Below are 18,735 nucleotides of genomic sequence, written 5' to 3' on the forward strand. Positions count from 1 at the left end.
CAGCTTTCTTCCCCAAGTCTGACCCGCTTCCCTCCCTGAGCCACGGGTACCGCTCTATTTCCTTCTGTGATGGATAGGCCATGCTCATGGATTTCTTGGAACCTCCTCTTTCTGGGACTGTAAAACCTGGTCCCTGTGGAGTGTCATGGCCCCCAACGGGCCGTCTTCTGCTTTATGGCTGCTGTATCTGTGCAGCACTCGCTCCCCCATCACAGAGCCGTGGCGTCCAAGAACAACAGCAACTGCTTGTTCCATTATAAACTCAACTAGCTGAAACCCGCTGAGACACGGGGGGAATAAATTATCCCCAACAAGCTCTCCTGCTAAAAGCCAGGCCCCTCCACTGCTACCACCCAGCTCCCCTCTGCTGGCATCTCAGCAGGGTTTCTGGAGCCTGCCTGCTGGCTGTCCCCTTCCGATGCCCTTTCTACCTGCTGTGATGGCTTCTTTCTAACCACCACGTGTGACAAGTCAGGAGGCTTCGGGCAGAGGACTAATACTGCAGGTGCCCGGAAACAGAGAGGATTGGATTTTATTCTTCTGTTTCTTCATGCTCTTTACCCGAGAAAGATACCTCCAAAAGCACAGGATCTTAGCTGGTCTTGCAGGGTGACTCAGGAGAAGCAGGATCTTCCTTCCGGACAGAGGCTGTTTGGGTGATGATGAGTGAAATGGCTGACAACGGGTACACTGGGGATGAGCCTGTGGTCAGCTTGTGGAGGACCTTGACTGTTAGGCCAGAGGGTTTGGGCACCTCACACAGGCAGGGGCAGCCAGTGAGCCCCTGAGCATAGAAATGACATGGTGTAAAAAAGCAGCCTTAGAATAATTGGGGCAGTGATGAGAGGGGTGCTGGGATGGTGATGGCAAGTATAGGGGGTCTCAAGGGCTGGTTGAGAGTTGAGCCATCTGCAGGTGCCGCATGACACTCCCTTGGGCTCAGTCTGCACCCTGGTGTCCCAGCCCGCAGAGTCAGGGGGTTAGGAAGGGAGAGCCTTGGCAAGATTCATTTTGCATCTGAGTGCTGTGGGCCCAGGACACGTTCTTTCCACCAGGGATATATTCTGGGCTTCACAATTTCCCTGGTGTTCTCTCTGCTGGGATGGGGGAGGAGAAGGCAGGCCCTCCATTCCTAGAGGGAGGGAGACCTCAGTGAGCATTTTTGGTCTGGGCAGGTACCTTGTCCTCTCCTTCAGGAAGTGACTAAGGGTGGAGGGAGCCTGATCCCTTCCCTGGCTTTTGAGCCGCTATTTGGTTTTTGAGACCAAGATGTCAGGCAAGTTGGTTCTTATCCTCCTTCTTTGCCCTCCCACTGAGGCTGCAAGCAGGATGGGGTACCCCAGATCCCAAGCATTGTTAGATAACCCCACACCATGACCTTTCTCCTGGTGCCCCAGTGCCTGCTCCTTAGGGTCTGCAGACAGAGAATGATGGGTTTGTCCGGGAGCAGGCTTCCCCTGGTGACTCCGGCAGAGGTTCTGTGGCATCTGAATGCATCTGATCTCCGTGGGCAGTGTGGCATGCTCTCCAGGAGCCTCACCAATCAGTCCTCATTGCCTCTTGTCCTTTAGGCGAGATCCTGAGATAAGGTGGCTGATGCATGAGTGATGGTGACACATAGGCAGCCCAGTGCCTAGGGAGCAGGAAGATGGGACTCATTTAACTAATGTGGTGGTGGGGTGGGGGCGTGGCGCCTGGGTGGCTCAGTCAGTTAAGCATCCGACTTCAGCTCAGGTCATGATCTCATGGTCTGTGGGTTTGAGCCCTGCATCAGGCTCTGTGCTGACAGCTCATAGCCTGGAGCCTGCTTAGGAATATGTGTCTCCCTCTGTGTCTGCCCCTTCCCTGTTTGCGCTCTCTCTGTCTCTCAAAAAATAAATAAATGTTAAAAATTAAAAAAAAAAAGTGTGTGCGGTCTGAACCCCTAGAGTCCTTAGAAAAATAATTTTACGTGAGCATCCACTCTGTACAGGCGCTATATTTACACAACCCTGTAAGTTCAGTGTTGTCTTCCTTTTGTAAGTGAGAAATTCAGGCCTGGAGACATTAAGTTGCTTTCCTAAAGTTGCATGGCCTCGGCAAAGATTTCAACTCACTCAAGTCCATTGACTTTCCAGCCTGTGTCCCATCTCGTTCTTGTTTGCCACAGCTTTCTACATCCTGTGGCCTTTTCTGTGTCCTGCCACTCAGTGTGCTGCTACTGCTCCCAGGATCTCAGGGGTGCCAAGAAGCTTCATCCATGTATACAAAATGCTACTTCCGAGGAACGTTCTCAAGGACAGAGGATTTCCAAATCCTGGTCTCCTCCCTCCCTCTGTCCCTCCTGTCCACAGATATTTACTGACCCTTTATCATGTGCCTGGCACAGTGCGGCACCCCAGAGATACACGGGGGGCGAGTCAGAGATCTCTTATCTCATAGAGCTCATACTCTAGTAGGGAAAACAGACAATAAAAACAAACACTTAAAGTAATAGCAGCTTGCCACACAAGATGGGAAGGAAGCAAGGGAAACTCGAAGGGTAAGAATAAACCAACTACATGACTACCTAAGGAAGAACATTCTGGACAAAGGAAATACCAAATGCAAAATAGTGTGGTGTGCCTTGGGAACTAACAGAGGCCAGTGAGTGGAGCAGAGCACAGAGCAGGCAAGGAAGGCAGAGGCTGGATCACGTAGGGTCTTGTAGGCCGTGGGAAGGATTTGGAATCTGTTCTGCCCACGAGGGGGGACCTTGGAAATTTGAACAAGGACCATTCTGGCTGCTCTGTGGAGAATGGGTTATAGATGGGCAAGAGTGACAGCTGAGAAAGCAGAAGATGATCGCAGAGGTTCAAAGAAGGGATGGTAGCAGTGGCGATGGAGAGAAGTGGATGGACCGGAGGTGGAAATTGGGGGCAGAAGTGGCAGAACGTGGTGATGGATGGTGTGGGACACCAGGTAGGGCAAAGAGTCACTGGGGACTCTGAGGTTCCCTGTGACTTGGGCATCAGGATTTCTCCTGTGAACCTATTTCGTGAGAGATGCCTGTGAGACATTCAGATGGAGAGAACAAGAAGGCGAGTGGGTGCCTGAGTCTGGAACCCAGAGAGGGGATGTCCTCTTCCGCCCCACAGTAGTCAGGCAGAGCACTTTGAGATCCTGGGAGGTGCTCAGTGCTGCTAGACATGGTTCCTGGCGTAGTTCGTGCTTACTGATGACTAAGAGAAAGCAAGATGATTGCGTGAACGAGGCACACAAAGGAAGGCCATTGGTAATCCCTGTGGTCATGTGCGTTGGGGTAGGGATGGCAACGTAGCTGCATTTGACAGGACATTGCTGTGCTGCTGAAGAATTTGGGTGTATTTGGTCTTCATGGAGGTGGGGCTTGCTTGGCCGTTACGGTCCTGGACAGTGTAAGTGGAGGTACCCTTTCCCCTGGGGTACCAGCTGATAGCCGCACAGAGCAAATTGTATCACCTCTGTCCCATCCTGGTGGGAGCTTGCCTTTGTGAAAACAGTTCCAACTTGAAAAAACACCTTTTGGGAGCCTACTGTATGCAAGGCACTGTAGGAGATGCAAAATGAGGTTGGCTTGGGCAAAGCCAACAAACAGTGAATATTTGCAGGGCAAAGTGTGTTAGGTACTGCGAGTTGTCAGGTGCTTCGAGTGCACAGACACGGAAGGGTGAGTGGAGGTCACGGACCCTTCATGGGAAGGATTGGCACTGCGGAGTGGTAGGGGGTGGAGGGAAGGGCATGGCTGGTGGGGGAGGAGCTAGAAAAGAGACAGGCCCACGGCGTGGGGTATATCACAGAGGGACGAGTACCTCAGATTGTAGGGGATAGTGGTGCACGAATAATGAAAAGATGACCCTGTAGGAGGTCTCGAATGGACGCCTTGCTGAGGAGTTCCAGCCATGTGGTGTGGGCTGCAGCAGCCTTCCAGGGGCTGGAACGTGAGGCACGATGGGCGCCAGGCAGAGTGTGTAGATTGTGATGACAGAGAGGAGGTGGGGTGACCAACAAGGGCACCTCCCAGGATTCCGGCCAAAGGGGTGAGAGCAGATCTGGGCTGCGGGTGTGGAGGAGATGAGGTGGATGCAGGAGATTTGCAGGGATGTGGTCCAAGGATTTGAGATGGATGAGACACAGAAGGGTAGCAACGACAGTGGTAAACCTTTATGATGTTAGGCCGTGCTCTTGTTCTAAGAGCTTTACAAGCTTTGTTCTGTTTAATTTTCACAACCACTGTATACGGTGCACACTACATGGATTTTGTTTCGGAGACAGTGCCCTTCTCTCCATTTCACACACAAGGGGTCAGAGTCACAGAGGTCAGCCAGTCCAGTTACATTTGGTGAGGGGTAGAACTGGGATTCAGAAGCCAGGTACTCACGCCACAGCCTGTGCTCGTAACTGCTGGACACAGATCCATGTTGTTTTGTTTTTGTTTATTTTCAGAGAGAGGGAGAGAAGGAGGGGGAGGGGCAGAGAGAGAGAATCCCAAGCAGCCTCTGTGCTGTCAGCACGGAGCCTGATGTGGGGCTGGATCCCACGAACTGTGAGATCATGATCTGAGCCAAAATCAAGAGTCAGATGCTTAACCAACTGAGCCCCTCAGGTGCCCCACAGGTCAAAGTTTAACTCTGGTATGGAAGAAGAGGTGAAGGACGCACGTCCCCAAGGCAGGGATACGGGTGGAGAAGCACATTTGCAGGAGCCTGGGACAGATGCGCTGATTCAGCAGATGGTGGGCAGACCATGGAAAAGAGGTACCGTTGTTCTGTGAGAGCAAAGGGTCTCGGGCATTTGTGACCCGAGAGGCAGTGTAGGCGCCTGGTGCAGGTGCACGGTCCTCACCTGCATCCAGTGTTTCCAGCATTCAGTGTCATGCTCACGGACGAGACTGGTGAGTCCTAACGTGGACCAGCCCCCCACCCACAAATGGTTCTGGTGCTGGCTCAGCCCTGCTCCTTTCTGGGTCTGTGGTGACCTGCTTTCTGCAGAAGGGGTGGAATCTGTGGGGCTACCCTGGGGGCTCGCTTTTGCAAAGAGGTCAGAATTTTCCTGACGTGAAGCCAGGCTCTGGCCCCCCTGAGCAGCTGTTGCCACGGACGTTAAAGGTTCTGTCTTCAAGTGATTTTTTTTTTTAAAGTATCTTCTGCTTTTGCCAAATGAATGGAAGCAGCACCTGTCCCTCTTACTTGGAGGGTGTCTCTTTGGTGGGTGCCCCTGGAGGCAGCACCCTAAGCCTCTCCACTTACAGTGTTATTTTTTCTATTTCTTTTGACTCCTGTGTCAGCCTGTATCTCAAAAAACACTCTTTTGAGAGCTTAAGGGAAATGTGGAACCGTAAAGTGCAAGCGCCTGCATTCTGCTGTGTCCTCATCCCTCTCTGGCTACTGCTCTCTCGCTCGCTCGTTCTCTTTTTTCTGTTGAATAAGCAAAAGCAAGAGCAAATTTATTCCTTGGGATCTCATATGAAAATGCGTAGTAATTGTTTCTTTTTGGTGTTGTCAATATGTTTCTTTTCCATTGGCTGAATTTTGTTCTCAGCACCCCATGCCAACTCACATTTTCACATGTAGGTTATTTTCCCTCTGTTTGCTCTTTATGAAATGGCACCATTTGCCCCCTCCAGGTCTTGGTGGAGGGAGTGCTTCTGTGTGTGTGTGTGTGTGTGTGCACACGTGTGTGTGCGTGTGTGTGTGCGCACGCACACGTGTGTGGCAGGGGTGGGAGAGAGGAGGGAGGGCCCACTGGGATCTGCTTTAGAACCAGGCCTCCCCGCAGCCCAGACTTGATCAAAGCCCTCACATTACTCTGCTCCTTCCAGGTATGGGAAGCGCCTGAGCTCAGAAGTAATCGATTCTGATTTATGTCCAGGTTGGAGTATAATTAGCAGTCTTGATTTAATGTCAGTGTGGCCTGCAACTTTGCCACCTCCTCCCACTGTTCGGGGGTATATGTACATGGCGGGTTCCTGAGGCAGGGTGCTGAATGGGCATCCGACTGGGCCCTTGACTGGGGGACCCTAGCCAGAGCAGATCTCTCCCAGGGTCATCCGTTTCCTTAACTGGGGGTTTAGATCATGGGGTGAGCGTAAATCACATACCACTTCTCAGGCCCAGCTCAGGGCCTGGCACTCTCCCTCCCTTGGCCACTTCCTCCGGAATGTGGACGGAATGTGCAGTCATCGTCCCTAAGTCACACAGCTAGAGTGAGGGTTGAGCAGAAGTGAAATCCCAGGATCTTAGGGCTGGAAGGGGTTTGGGATATTATCAAGTCCAACCTTTTGTGTTATGAGTGAGGGAGCTGAGAGGCTCCGGGGAGGAATCCACCTGCTGGAGGTTCGCAGCCCTTAGCAGCACGGTGGCATGTGCCGTGTGGTCGGGCTCGTCACCCCGCTTGGTCTAAAGGCTCACCTGTCGACTGACCCATAAGCCTAGGCAGAGCCACGCACCTCTCTGTGTGTGGTGCTGGACACACAGCTGGCCCGTCTCCCGCCATAAGCTTGGCCTGTTTAAGAGCGTCAGGGACGGAAGGGGGTTGCGTACCAGGTCTGGGGAGGCACTCCTGTTGGGGTCGAAAACTTGCCTTGCTTCCGTGTTCCCACGTCTCTGCTTCACTTGGGCTCATTCTGTCCATACCTGGCTGTTGATAAATGAGGACCTCTCTGTGCCCAACACTGAGCTCGTTGCCAGGGAGATGCACAAAGAGGTGGGGTGGCGGGAGACGCCTGCCTGTGCTGCCGCTGTGGGCAGGAACACACCCCTGGCAGAGGTCAGCACTGGCAAATGGGAGAAGGTCCTAAGGCTGATGGGTTGTCAGACCGTCGAGCCACTGCAGGATGCTAGGTGTGGTCCCGGTGGGGTTGGCCAGCGTGGAGGAGGAGGAGGTGGGCATCAGCTGAGCCTCGAAGGCCCTGGGTTGGATGGAGAAAGATGAAAAGAGGAAGACTTCCCGGGTAGGGGAAGATGCTGTGAGCAAGGCGTGGAGGTAGACGTGTGCAAGGTGAGTTTGGGGGACCTGGCGGTTCACGAGGAGGCGTGGGGAAGCTCTGCGAGAACGATGTTTTTCCTTTCGGAGGTGGCTCTCAACTGCTAGTGATGGGGCAGGCCAGCACCTGATTAGATTTAGCTTGTCTAACGCAGTGACTTAGATCATTATTTTGGTTCAGAGCATTGCTGAGAACCTGACTTGACTTGTGACGGACACTTGCGTACCCGCCCCGAGTATGGAATGGGCCCCGAGAGAGGCACGGTGACTTCCCGTGTCTCCCCCTCTCTGAGAAGTCTGGGTCAAATGGGGCCCTTGGGATCTGGGGAGAGGAGGCCGTGAGCCCGAGTCTTGCTTTGGATTTACTTTGGTCCCTTCTGGGTCACAGAGCGACTTCTCGCCCGCCTGCCTGCCCGCCCGCCTCAGCCCGCCCCCTCTTGAGCTGGCTTTCCGCTTATCTTAATTTATTGATGAAAACTTGTTTTACGGTCCAGAGCACAGACAGCAGCAGCTCTCTGCCAAAAGAAAGCAGCTCACACATCGGGAAAGGGAGCTGCCTCCCGGAGATGGGTGGCTGGGGAGCAGCAGGACTGCAGGGTGAGTAAAGCTTGTCTGGGCAGACGTGCTGTGCTGTTTGGAGGAGGATGGCCCACGAAGGCCGGCCGGGGGTGGGGCTGGGGCCTGGGGACAGCAGGGCTGCAGCCTGGGCAGGACTCTTCACCTCTCTCCACCGCTGGCCTCTGGCTTACAGCTGCTCCGCCTGGTCTCGGTAACCTGGGTGAATGGGGACTGCAGCCCATAAATACTAATCATGACTCCCGTTTATAGCTTTGTACGTGGCACCACGCTAGGAAGTTTATTTTCATGAATCTCATTTAATCCCAGCTACGACTTCATGGTAGGTACCACAAATCCCCCATTTAAAAACAGCAGTGGGAACGTTGTTTTCAGAGACTCCTTCCGCTCCCCCCAGTCTGATAGTAGGTGAGGGCACTGAGAATTTGAACCCAGTCTACCTGGTTCCAAGGCCAGAGTTGTGCACAGCCCTCCCTGACCCGACACTCAACACTGGCCGGTGCGGTTCTACATTGGGGCTGGTTTTTATCACCTTGACTTGCTGGTCCAGCTGGCTTGGTTGTTCCCAGAGCAGTGACCCCATCTCTGGCTCGTATGTGGCCGTGGCCAGTGCGGTGTCCAGCTCAGGGCAGAGACCTTGGAAGCACCTGGTGAGAGACTGATGTGTAAGCCTCAATAAGCAGGTTATCAGGCCCTCCGTGTTTTTCCTGTCTAAAAAGTGGACAGCCTTTGAGTCGCTACTCTGTGGTACCATGAAGCTCTGTTTCCTGGTGGGTCAGGCCAAGATGCTCCTTGTATCCCTGTGTATCACGCAGCTTGGTTCCAGGCACTGTGTGAGAGGAGGGCTTGACTCCTGTGGGCCACAATGTCCTCATCTATGAAGTGGGGTAACAACTCCTCCCAAGGCTGTTGGGGCTGTGTGTCCCCTTCAGCACCCCCTTCCCACCTGCCTTGACTCAGATTGGGCTAGAAACTTGTTGAAAAGCTTTCATAAAATGAGGTCTTGGGTTTTTCTTAGGTCTGTAGGAGGCACAGAGAGGTTTCAGTCATACGGTTCCGAGTCACATCGCATTGAATTACGATCCCAGGCCTGCCAACCCCATGTGTGAGTTTAGACAAGATACTTAATCTCTGATCCTTAGTTTTCCCATATGCGAATTTGGTGGGGAGGGAAGTAATAGTAACTACCTTGTATGGTGTTGGGGGAGAGAGGTTGACACGGTACCTGGCATGTAATATGGGGTCAATAAATGCTAGCGTTCTCATAGGTACTATTACTGTCTTCATCACCATCGTCACCCTGGACGCCACCCTGTCACCACTGCCATTATCCACCGTCACTGCCTTTTCTCTTCCTGCCCTCCCAGTGCACAAGTAGGCTTCCAGGCCACAGAGCCTCACTCGCACACAGCACTGCAACCAGCCTTCCTTTCTCCAGATAGACATGTCTAGGGGGCGACGGCTTATTTGGGATGACCTAGGTCTGAGCAGTGGGGCACGGTGGGTCAGATCATGGTTTCTGGAGTCAGGTTTCCTGGGTTCCTTCACTACTTAGCCTCTCTGTGCCTTTATTGTTTCATCTGTAAAATGGGGAGAGTAATATAGCATCCCTGCTCCCTGCCACTGGGTTGAAAGGGTTAAATGAGGCAGGAGAGGCCAGGCAGTCGGGACTGTGCTGGCTCATGGTCAGTGCTCATGAGTGCTTATGCTCTGCCGGCTGCAGTGGCACAGTATCAAAGAGTTAATGTAGGGAGGTCGGGGCAGGGGCAGGGGCAGGGGTGAGGCGTAAGGCACTGCTCCCCTGCAAATGGGCTCTCTGACCTTGGACAGGCAGCTGTCAGCAGAGTCACCTGAATTGTGCGCACATGTGGAATAATAGTAGGGTGGGCTGTGGCCTCCTGTTCTGCCAGGAGGACAAAGAGGTAGGCAGGGCTTCGCACAGAGTGGGGAGGGGTCTCTGGTGGTCACTTAGGTTGCTGCGCTGACACCATCTCTGGCAGAGGGACCCGACTGTCACCAGCCCATGTCTCCCACAAAGCGTGTCAGAAATGCCAAATCCTGGCCTGGGTGGACACGGCTCCCATCTGGCAGTGTAAATAATCAGGCTGTGGGCACAGGATCCCTGGAGAGAAGACCAGTCATGTGTCGGCCACGTCCCAGGGTTACAGCGGAAGTGTATGTGGATGGCTGTCCTGGGGCCACAGATGGACCTGGTTGTCAGCCACGATCTTTCCGGATATCTGTATGTGTAATTATAGAGTGTTATTTGCTGAACTTGAGCTGTAGAAGATTATTAAAAGGGCGTCCATTAGTGATGGGCAGAATGGACGAGCCTCGCCGCGTGAAAGGCCCCAGTAATGGACATGTTTCCACTGTGTGGCTTTTCTTCACCTCTGGTGGGGGTGGGGGCACTTTCCTTAGACAGGAGAACGGTCCCCGCCCCCTACCCCGTTCTCCAGGATGAGTTATAGTCTCATTTGAGCTCTTTGCCAGAAAGATGTGATAGGAATTCAAGGGATCCTTGTCCTGCTCCCCTGCCTTTTCCAAGGAGTTTGAATAATAGCCCAGCACCTTGTGCGATATTTATATTCCAAGGAACACAAAGTGCTCGGCAGGTGTAATCCTATTCATCCTCTCTGCATCTCCAAGTGCTGGGGAGCTGGTTTCTCTCCCTGTCTTAGCGGAGCATCGTCTCTAAAGGCCAGGTGGCTGGCCAGAGCTGCACAGCACATCACTGTCCTCGAGCCTGCCATCCCGAGAGCCGGGCTGCTGGCCGCCCTGCCTTCTCAGAGAAGCCCAGATGGCCACCGCCATCACTGTGATCCTTGAAGGCCGGTTTCCTGAGCCCATTCCTGCCTCCCACGGCAACCTGGCTGCACGTACTTCTCCACACTTTGATGCTGTCAGAAGGGCCTTTCTCCCCAGAGGCATAAGATAAAGCAAATGCAGGAAGGAGAAAATATGCTGGTGATTGGAAAATCCTTTCTCCAGACTCCTCTAACAAGCTACTCGGAGTCCTTGGCGCCTTCCCTCCCAATTTACAGCAACCTTGGGAGTTAAGGCCGTGTCTCCTACTGTGGTCCCAGGCTGTGTCCCCCGAGGGTCCACCCCAGGCCTGGGAGCTCAGGCAGTCATGGCTCTGGGGGTGCGGGAAAGGAGAGCTACATGTAGGATCCCCGCCCCAGCATAGACAGCACCCTTCTGACACTGGCACCCTGACTGAGTGTGTTACTGGGTGTGGGTGGCCTCAGGCTCCAAGCTGCTTCCTACTGAGTGTTGACAAGTTCCAGAGTTTGGGAAAAAGACATGTCCAAGGGTCATTCTCCACCCCCCACCCCCCCCACCCCTACCGCCCCAATGTCCCAGCCAAGGGCAGCCTGCCAGCTAGCTCAGGGAACAGAGCCTCTAGAGGGGGCCGGGGACAGAGGACTGTCAGCGTCCCTCTTGTGCATGCCCCTGTCCCTTCAGCCTTTAGCCTGCTTCCTTTTGTGTGCTCCCAGAGAGGGGCATGAAACACCTGTGTGGTCTCTGTGCAAAATCTGTCTGTGTCCTTGAGCAGAATCTCCTGGTCAGGGCCTCCAGCTCCCGTTGCCAGCAGTGAGCGGGAGCCGGATGGGCTGGGGTCAGCTTGGGAAACGCTGGCTACAAGTACTCCTGAGTGTCCCTTCCCCCCAACACCTCCATCTCTGCGCTCCATCTGCCCAGGGAGGGCTGCACTGGAGGTGGGAATCGATGTTTATGGACTGGTGAGTGATCGCTCCTGCTTTACAAGGCTGGCGGCAGTTTGTGTCATCCACCGCTCTCTGGCATCACAGCCACACATCGCTCCGTGGCCCTTCTGGGGGCTGTTCCTCAGGCTTCCTTCTGGCCGCCTCAGGGCCACTTCGGACTCTCTGAGGGGGTTCTGGGCTTGTCTCTACATCCTTTCTCAACCCCCTCTCCCCCCACTCAGTTTGAGAAGGCAGAGAAGTGCTAGCACCTGAGAAAGTTGATCTGGGACCTGCCATCAGATTAGAGGCGTCCAGAGGGCTCAGGGGCCGGGGTGCAGGTGGAGGTGGGGGAGGTGAGCCACGGTGCTCTGCAAGCCTTTCTCCCAGACAGAGGAGTGGTTGCAGAAGACCGGAGTTTAAAGGGGCTGTGTTGGGGGAGCACCAGGTGGATACATCCCCTTCCCTCCCATTTCTAGCCCCTGCCCTTTGCTCTCTAGACATCAGCTGTATCAGGGACTAGGCCTGCTCTCAGCACCCTCTGGAGCCTTTGGAGCCTGGGGACAGACCCAGACTCTCCCTGCCCCTAGGGCTGGTCACCCTGGAGTCCCACAGATGCCTTGGTTCGAGTGAGCCCCTGGGCAAGGCACATGCCCTCCGTGCTGAGGTCCAGCCAGGAAGTCCAAACACATGGGCAGTGCTTCAGCAAAGCCAGCCTCCTCCCCTGCTGGGGTTGGAGGACCCCAAGCCCTATGTGCAGCCGGCTGGGGGCCAGGACTGCTGGTGACTGCATCTTTGCCTGCACCCCTGGAAGGGTGGCCAGGGGCTGTCCTCAAAGTCTCCAGTGAGGTCTCCCTCATCACGGACTCTTTCACCATCATGTACGTCTTAGGGTTCGAGGGCACAAGAGGTATTATGACAGGACCCGTGGCCACTCTGACCTGATGGGGGGGTTCTGGTGAGTTGTCCCCAGAAAACCCCCTAACGAGGCATTACCACGGTCTCAGTGTCTCCACAAAGTTCTCTGGAGAGAAGTCACTCTTGAAACATATAATTTAAGAGGTCTGTCAGCCTCTGAGTCTTGCAGCAAAACCAAACACAGCATCCCTGAAGCTTGGCCAGGTTTAAATGCTCTCTCCTAGAACCATTTGAGAAAATAACCTCATTCTGCGATAATCAAAATGTAACTGGGTTCTAGATATGCAAATGCTTTATGTAATGTTTATTTGGAGGAGAATTCGGCTCAGAAATATGGGTGTGATCTCCCTGTCACCTATGTAAGCTGGTGATATTGGGGGCTGCAAGGTGAAGATGTGAAGAAATTGGAGGCTTTGAGAGAAAAGTGTGGGGTCAAAAAAAGAATGACTGATGAGTCCTGCTGTTTCACTTTAAATTATGCACAAGCTCTATGTGAGCCAAAACCATGGGGGGCTGCCTGCCAAGCCAGTGGGGGTTTCGGCTGGATTACTAGAAGTATAGGACTCAGAATGTAGGAGGTGAGAGGGGTATCTTTGTATTCTGTGCTATCCCCTCAGTAGCTGGAATCTGACTTTGAGTGTGGGACAGGGATGAGCAGTGGAGGGTGACTCAGAGACAAAGCTGTAAAAGCCCTTGAATAGACCAGAAGACTTGGGAAAGGACCGTGAGATACAGGCCTTCCAATATTTAAAAGCCTGCCACACTTGTTCTCAGTGGCTGCTTAGGCAAAGCTAGGACTGATGCATGTGCGTGTCAGCCACAAGGAAGTGCGTTCTTGAGTTAATAAGAAAGAATTCTTGAGGACCCAGAATTGGACAAAGACAGAATGGCATGTACTGACTATTGATGGATACTGAACGCCACGACCCTGGGGTGCGCAGGCAGGGGCTGGTCTGTGGGGACCAGGGACAGCCTCACAAAGGAGACTTCTCGCTGAGTGGCCACCTCCCCTCTGCTCTCTGATCCTCCTGCCTGCCGGGTGACTTTGGCAAAGACATTGTCTGGCTCCCTCCCTTCCCCCCCTTTATGGCTGTGACACTGAATGAGCTGCAGGCCCCATTGGAGGCAGGGGGTGGGGGACATACAAAGTAGCGGCCTCACTCCTGGTGCTGATGTCCTATCCCTTTTCCCTGTGATGCAGTTCTTGGCAGGACGGCTTCTCCTAGGACCAGGCAGGACCATTACTAGCTGCACGTCGGGCTGTGAAATTAAAGTCATTTTGGTTTTCTTTTTTATTCTCCACGTCCACTAATTTATTAAATGCCATTAAACGCTGCACTTGGCCCTGGCTCATAGAGAGCACTGGGGAGTGTTGAGACCTAGTGTTTGGAAAGCTCCTGCAAAGCAGAGGGGATGAGGCTGGCAGGGGGCAGGGGGGGTTGGGGGGGTTTTCTGCAGAGACACATGAGGCTGTGAGGGGCAGACAGACGACTCACACAGGCAAATAAGGGGTTCAGGGGGCTGAGTTGGGAGTAACTTGGGGCACTTGGGGGTTCTAGGAACAGAGACGAGGGGATGTGTGGGGGCTTCTTATTCAGGTGGGTCTGTGTGTCTGGGTCTGGTCCTGTTCCCAGGCTGTGGCCTTCTCAGGCCCTCCTACCCGCATCCATCCATCCATCCATCCATCCATCCATCCATCCATCCATGAAGCTAATGTTTATGAAGTATCCCAGGCGTGTTCTGGGCCCTCCCAGAAGAGGAATGGAGGAGACTGAGCCTGACTCCCAAAGTGCTGGTGTTTCGGTGGGGGGTGGGTAGCAAGTTGGCACAGAAGGCTGGGCAGGCCCCTGATGTGCTGCTCTGGGCCCAGCCCTGGCACAGGAGGTCACCCCCAGGGAAGGCCACCCCTGCACGGGGCAGAGACGGTTGGCAGCTAGGAGGGGACACAGGGAGTGGCTGTCCTGTGCTCTGAGTCAGGGGTAGAAGCTAAGGAGGGAGGTTGGATTGAAGGGGAAATCACAGGACTCCCCACCCCAGAGAAATGGGATGCCTGCATGAAAAATACATAAGGACACAAGGCAGAAACATATATTGAAACTACAAATCAATAAGATTCAAACTGAAGATGAAGAAAAACGCCACGGGGATATTCAGCTAATTACAACAGGCTTCATAACTGAAGTGAGTCTGGAGTGCTTGTTCACTATATGGCTGTGTCCTGGCTGGGCCTCAGTTTACTGGCTGTGCATCAGGCCAATGGGCCCAAGGGTGACCAGGAAGACCCTGAGATGGCCCCCTGAAAGGGCCTGTACTTTCTCCCTCTGCAGAGTCCGTGAACGGCCTTAGGAGAGCCCCGTAGGAGAGACACCCCAAGGCATTGCCAAGGGTAAAGCACTGTTCTAGGCTCTGGGGATTTAGCAGTGAACAAAACAGACCCAAATCCCTGCCCTCACAGAGATCCAGGCCACAGGCAAGTGCAAGGGTAGGAACTTGTTTTCTCACATTTGGATGTGGATTTATTTGGAGCGCTGAACTGAGAATATTTAGAAATGCCCTCGGTTGGGGGAGGGGGCAGGGAGCAGGAGGGCTTGCTATTCAGGGTGGTCACTGGGTCCCCCCCTGCTTGGCGAGGGTTGCTGACCAGGTCTGTCTGGCTGGTGACCTCAGGTTGGTTGGTGCTGACTTGGCTAGATTGTGGTTCCCCGAGTCCTTGGAGTCTCTTCCTGCCCTGGGTTTAACTGTAGCTCGGTCATCTTAGCTGAGACAGTCCTTTGCTTTGGGAAGGGAATCTTCCTGAATGCCACGAGCTAAGTTCTCTGGCACTGCACACCTTGTCTCCTTCCTGTGCTGGGCACCGTCCGCATGGGGCAGTGCTCCTCCCCCCTCCCCCCCCCATGCCTGCCGCTCCCTCCCCTGCCCCTTGCTCTGGCTTCCTGTCTGTCTTCTTGCCTTCCTGCCCAGCAAACCTTTTCTGCTGTCATCCCCTCCCTCCTGCCCATTGCCATGCACCAGACATTGACCTCTCCCTGTTCCTGCCCTGGTTCTCACCAGCTCCCCAGATAGAGTCTGGCCAGCTCTCTACTCCTCCCACATTTTACTGTCCCTTTCAGAACTAGGACGCTGCCCCACTCTTGGAGGGAATACACTGGGTTCTTTCTGTGATGGCTGTTTCCTGGAGGTGATGGCCAGAGGGTGGACCCCTGGCATGGGGAAGGGGCTAAGGCAGGGTTTCTTGACCTCTATCCACATTTCTGGCTGGGTAGTTCTTTGTGGTGGGAGACTGTCCTATGCATTATAGGTTGTTTGGCAGTAACCCTGGCCTCTACTCACACAGCAGTAGGAGCCCCACACTCCAAGTTGTGATGGCCACAAGTGTCCCCAGATGTTGCCAGGTGTCTGCAGGAGGGCAACATCACTCTGGGTTGAGAACCACCGGGCAGGGACATGAGAGCATCATGTCTCAGGCTTGGCTAAGCCCGTGCTGGCAGGGACCTAAAAAATTCTCTAGTCCAAATCCCACATTTTAAAGGAAATTGGGCCTCAGAGAGCTAAAGAATTGTAAGGTCACACAGGGGAGCAGCATGATGAAAGCAGCATCTTAGAAAAAGGATTCAGGCAGCTCTATGTTGGCTGGGCTGAAAAACAGGCCAGAGGCAGGCAGGGGAGCAAGGCTGGGACCAGGCTTGAGGCAGGGGTTAAGGCCGTGCCTTTTACCGGTCGGCTCAGGCTCGGCATGCACTGGCCGGTCTCCTGGCGTCGGGTACAGAAGGGGCTCCACACCAAAGGCGGGCCAGGGAGCCAGGTCTGGACCCAGTCTGGCAGTGCCATGGCCTTGCTGTCCTAATCTGTAAACTCAGGGCCTGATTGGTCATGTTTTCTTCCCACCTGGAGGCTCTTGTCCCTGAGTGCACTGAGATCCCACAAGGCCTCATTCACTGAGCTAGCCCCCTTCACCCCAGGGCTTAAGTACACGCTGTGTGTGGGGACTGCCCCACCTGGAGGCAGCAGGTCTCACCTGGGGTCTAGCCTGGGGCGTGGTGGGACCTCAGACAGGAAGTGGGAAAGGAAGCACGTATGGGGACAGAGCCACAGTGCTGTTCTCTTACCGTGGTAGAGGGAGGCTGCTGGGTGGGACTTTGGGAAGCTTGCCGACCAACTCAGAGAATATGAAGCAAGATCATAGAACCATTTTGAGAGGGATGACCAGGTCCTGGGAATTTCTGAACTGTTGAGGTTTTCCCAGAGAGGGGCTCCTGGACCTCCCGGCAGTTCTCCCCAGGAGGGAGATGGAGAAAAGAGGTAGAGAGGGCCCCCGCCAGGCCCATGCCCAGTGGGCACTGGCTTCCAGAAAAAGCTGCACTGTGACTGAGGAGGGTCTTGGGGGCCCTGGTGTCCCCACTGCAGGGTGGTAACGGCATCTTGCCGCTCCGGGGGTCCCACAGCCAGGTCTCTTTAACAACAGGCTCCTCTACCTGCAGTGAGTGACCTGGCAGCCATGGGGTTTCCTCTCAATCATTCCAGGCTCTGGCTTTTAGAGCCATAAATCTTCAGCATGAATATCATGAATTTCCATGGTATGATTAATGAAAGAAAAATTGAGATGGCAGTATAGGAACTGACCAGATTGAAAAAAAGTCAGTATGAGAAGTTGGATGGAAGTTTCAGAGCTTCTGACCCAGCCTGGAGCGCCACCTAGTGGTTACAGGGGTGGTGGCAACCATCCCCCCCACCCCCTGCAAAGCTTGGCGGGTACCCCATTGGCTGGGTGTTCTAGGCCTGAGTGTGCCCATACCTGGGGAGCCTTGATGTAGTTCCACTGGGACTGCTCCCAGGTGCAGGAGGTGCAGGACCACTCCATGGTGTAGGGGACCCGGGAACCTGCTCCACTTCCTCCTGTTCCTCCCCGGCTCCTTGAACCATCTCTGGCTTAATAATACATGGGAATGCCTGCACTTCTTCCATCATGCCCTATCTGGGTCACCTTTCTGGTTCCTCATTTATGAAAATCCTACTCATCTTTTAAATCCCAGCAAGTCCTGTCAATCCTACCTTACAGATAAACCTCCTTGTACTGCTGTTCACCACTCTTCCAGAGCCACCTGGTATAGGTCACCCCCAGCTCTTGTCTGATCCCTGCCGTGGCCTCCTGATTGCGCCCTGGGCTTCCCCCTTTGCTCTCTGGTGGTCTTCTCTGAGCAGCAGTCTCAGAGATCTATTGGAAATATAAACCATGTCACTCTCCAGGCCTAGGGGCATCCCACCCTGGTTTTCTTAAGTGATGCCTGCAAGGTCCTGTCTCATCTGACCCCTGCCACCCCACCTACTGGTCCCCCACCACTGTCACCTCCTCCACTCTGTTGCAGCCACCTGGGCAGCTTGCTTCTCCCTGGGCTGGCCAGGCTCAGTCCTACCTCAGGGCTTCTGCACCTGCTGTTCCCTCTATCCAGAACATCCTTCCACCACTTCCCCTCTTTATTTGGGTCCCTACTCAGATGCCACCATCCCTGACCACTCTGTCCCCTGAAACTTTCTAACTCGTGGCTATCCTCATTTTCCTTCACGGCACGTACCATCACCTGAGATTCTATCACTTGTTCGCTTATGTAGCATCCGTGTGCACTGTAAGAATAGCCTGTTCGTGAGTGAGGCGGGCGGGGTGGGGGGGAGTTGCCTGTGCTGCTACCACCTCCACCCCAGCACTCAGAACAGCCCCTGGCATTTACTACATGGGTGCTCTGTTTGGGTTTGTGGACTGCATGAGGGAAGAAAATGCCACCCCTGAGGGGCAGCCTGTGCCTCTCCCCCTCAACCTCCAGGCATGCATGTGAGAACTGCTCTCCCCCTACTCGTGAGCTGCCTTGTCTTCACTGGGCCATCTGTGTCTCCCCTCGGAAGCCAGAGCAGCTCGAGAGCAGGGATGTGCTTGGTTCCTGGGGTCATGGCACAGCCCCGGGCACATGGGAGCTGCTCAGCAAATGCCTTTCGGAGACCAGCACCTGGTCATGGCCATGCACTTCACATGCTTTCTTCCATTTAGATTCTCCCAACAGTCCAGAAGGTGAAGGCAGGCGGTGTCATTCTCATTGGGCATAAAAGGAGTTTGCAAGGTCGCACTACCAGGAAAAGCCGGAGCCAGGTGTCAGATCCACATCTGTACCTCCTGAGCCCTTACGTGTATGCTTTTGCCCTGCGTGGAATGTTGTGGTCCCCCACCTGCCCCAGGTCCAGCCGTCCTCTAGAGACTGCCTCCTCCAACTGACATCTTGGGCCAGGACAGTGGTTGCCTCCTCTGAGAACTCCTGAACTATTTATTTGGCACCAGTGTATACTGCGTGGGGTCGATGCTGCTTTTTTATTGTTCCTGTCTATGCAGCACAGAGGTCCCATGAAGGCAGGTCTCGAAAGTGGCTGTGGCTCTTCTGGCACAGGATGCCGCAGCCTTCGGTACTCAATAAATATCGGTTGACAGATTGATTGGCTCCTCAGACTCCGCATACTTCCTCAGAGCTGCCGGAGGGAGCAGGGTGAGTGTCAGCTATACGGAGCATAAAAT

General features: G+C 54.2%; 1 protein-coding gene across 2 annotated transcripts in view; it reads left to right on the forward strand.

The window, feature by feature from the left end:
- Positions 1-18,735, forward strand: part of TSPAN9 (tetraspanin 9) — a 204,580-nt gene that overhangs the window by 177,502 nt on the left and 8,343 nt on the right. The gene's annotated exons all lie outside the window — the stretch shown is intronic.

This window comes from Prionailurus bengalensis, chromosome B4 (assembly GCF_016509475.1).
Source record: "Prionailurus bengalensis isolate Pbe53 chromosome B4, Fcat_Pben_1.1_paternal_pri, whole genome shotgun sequence".
In the NCBI taxonomy this organism is placed as follows: domain Eukaryota; kingdom Metazoa; phylum Chordata; class Mammalia; order Carnivora; family Felidae; genus Prionailurus; species Prionailurus bengalensis.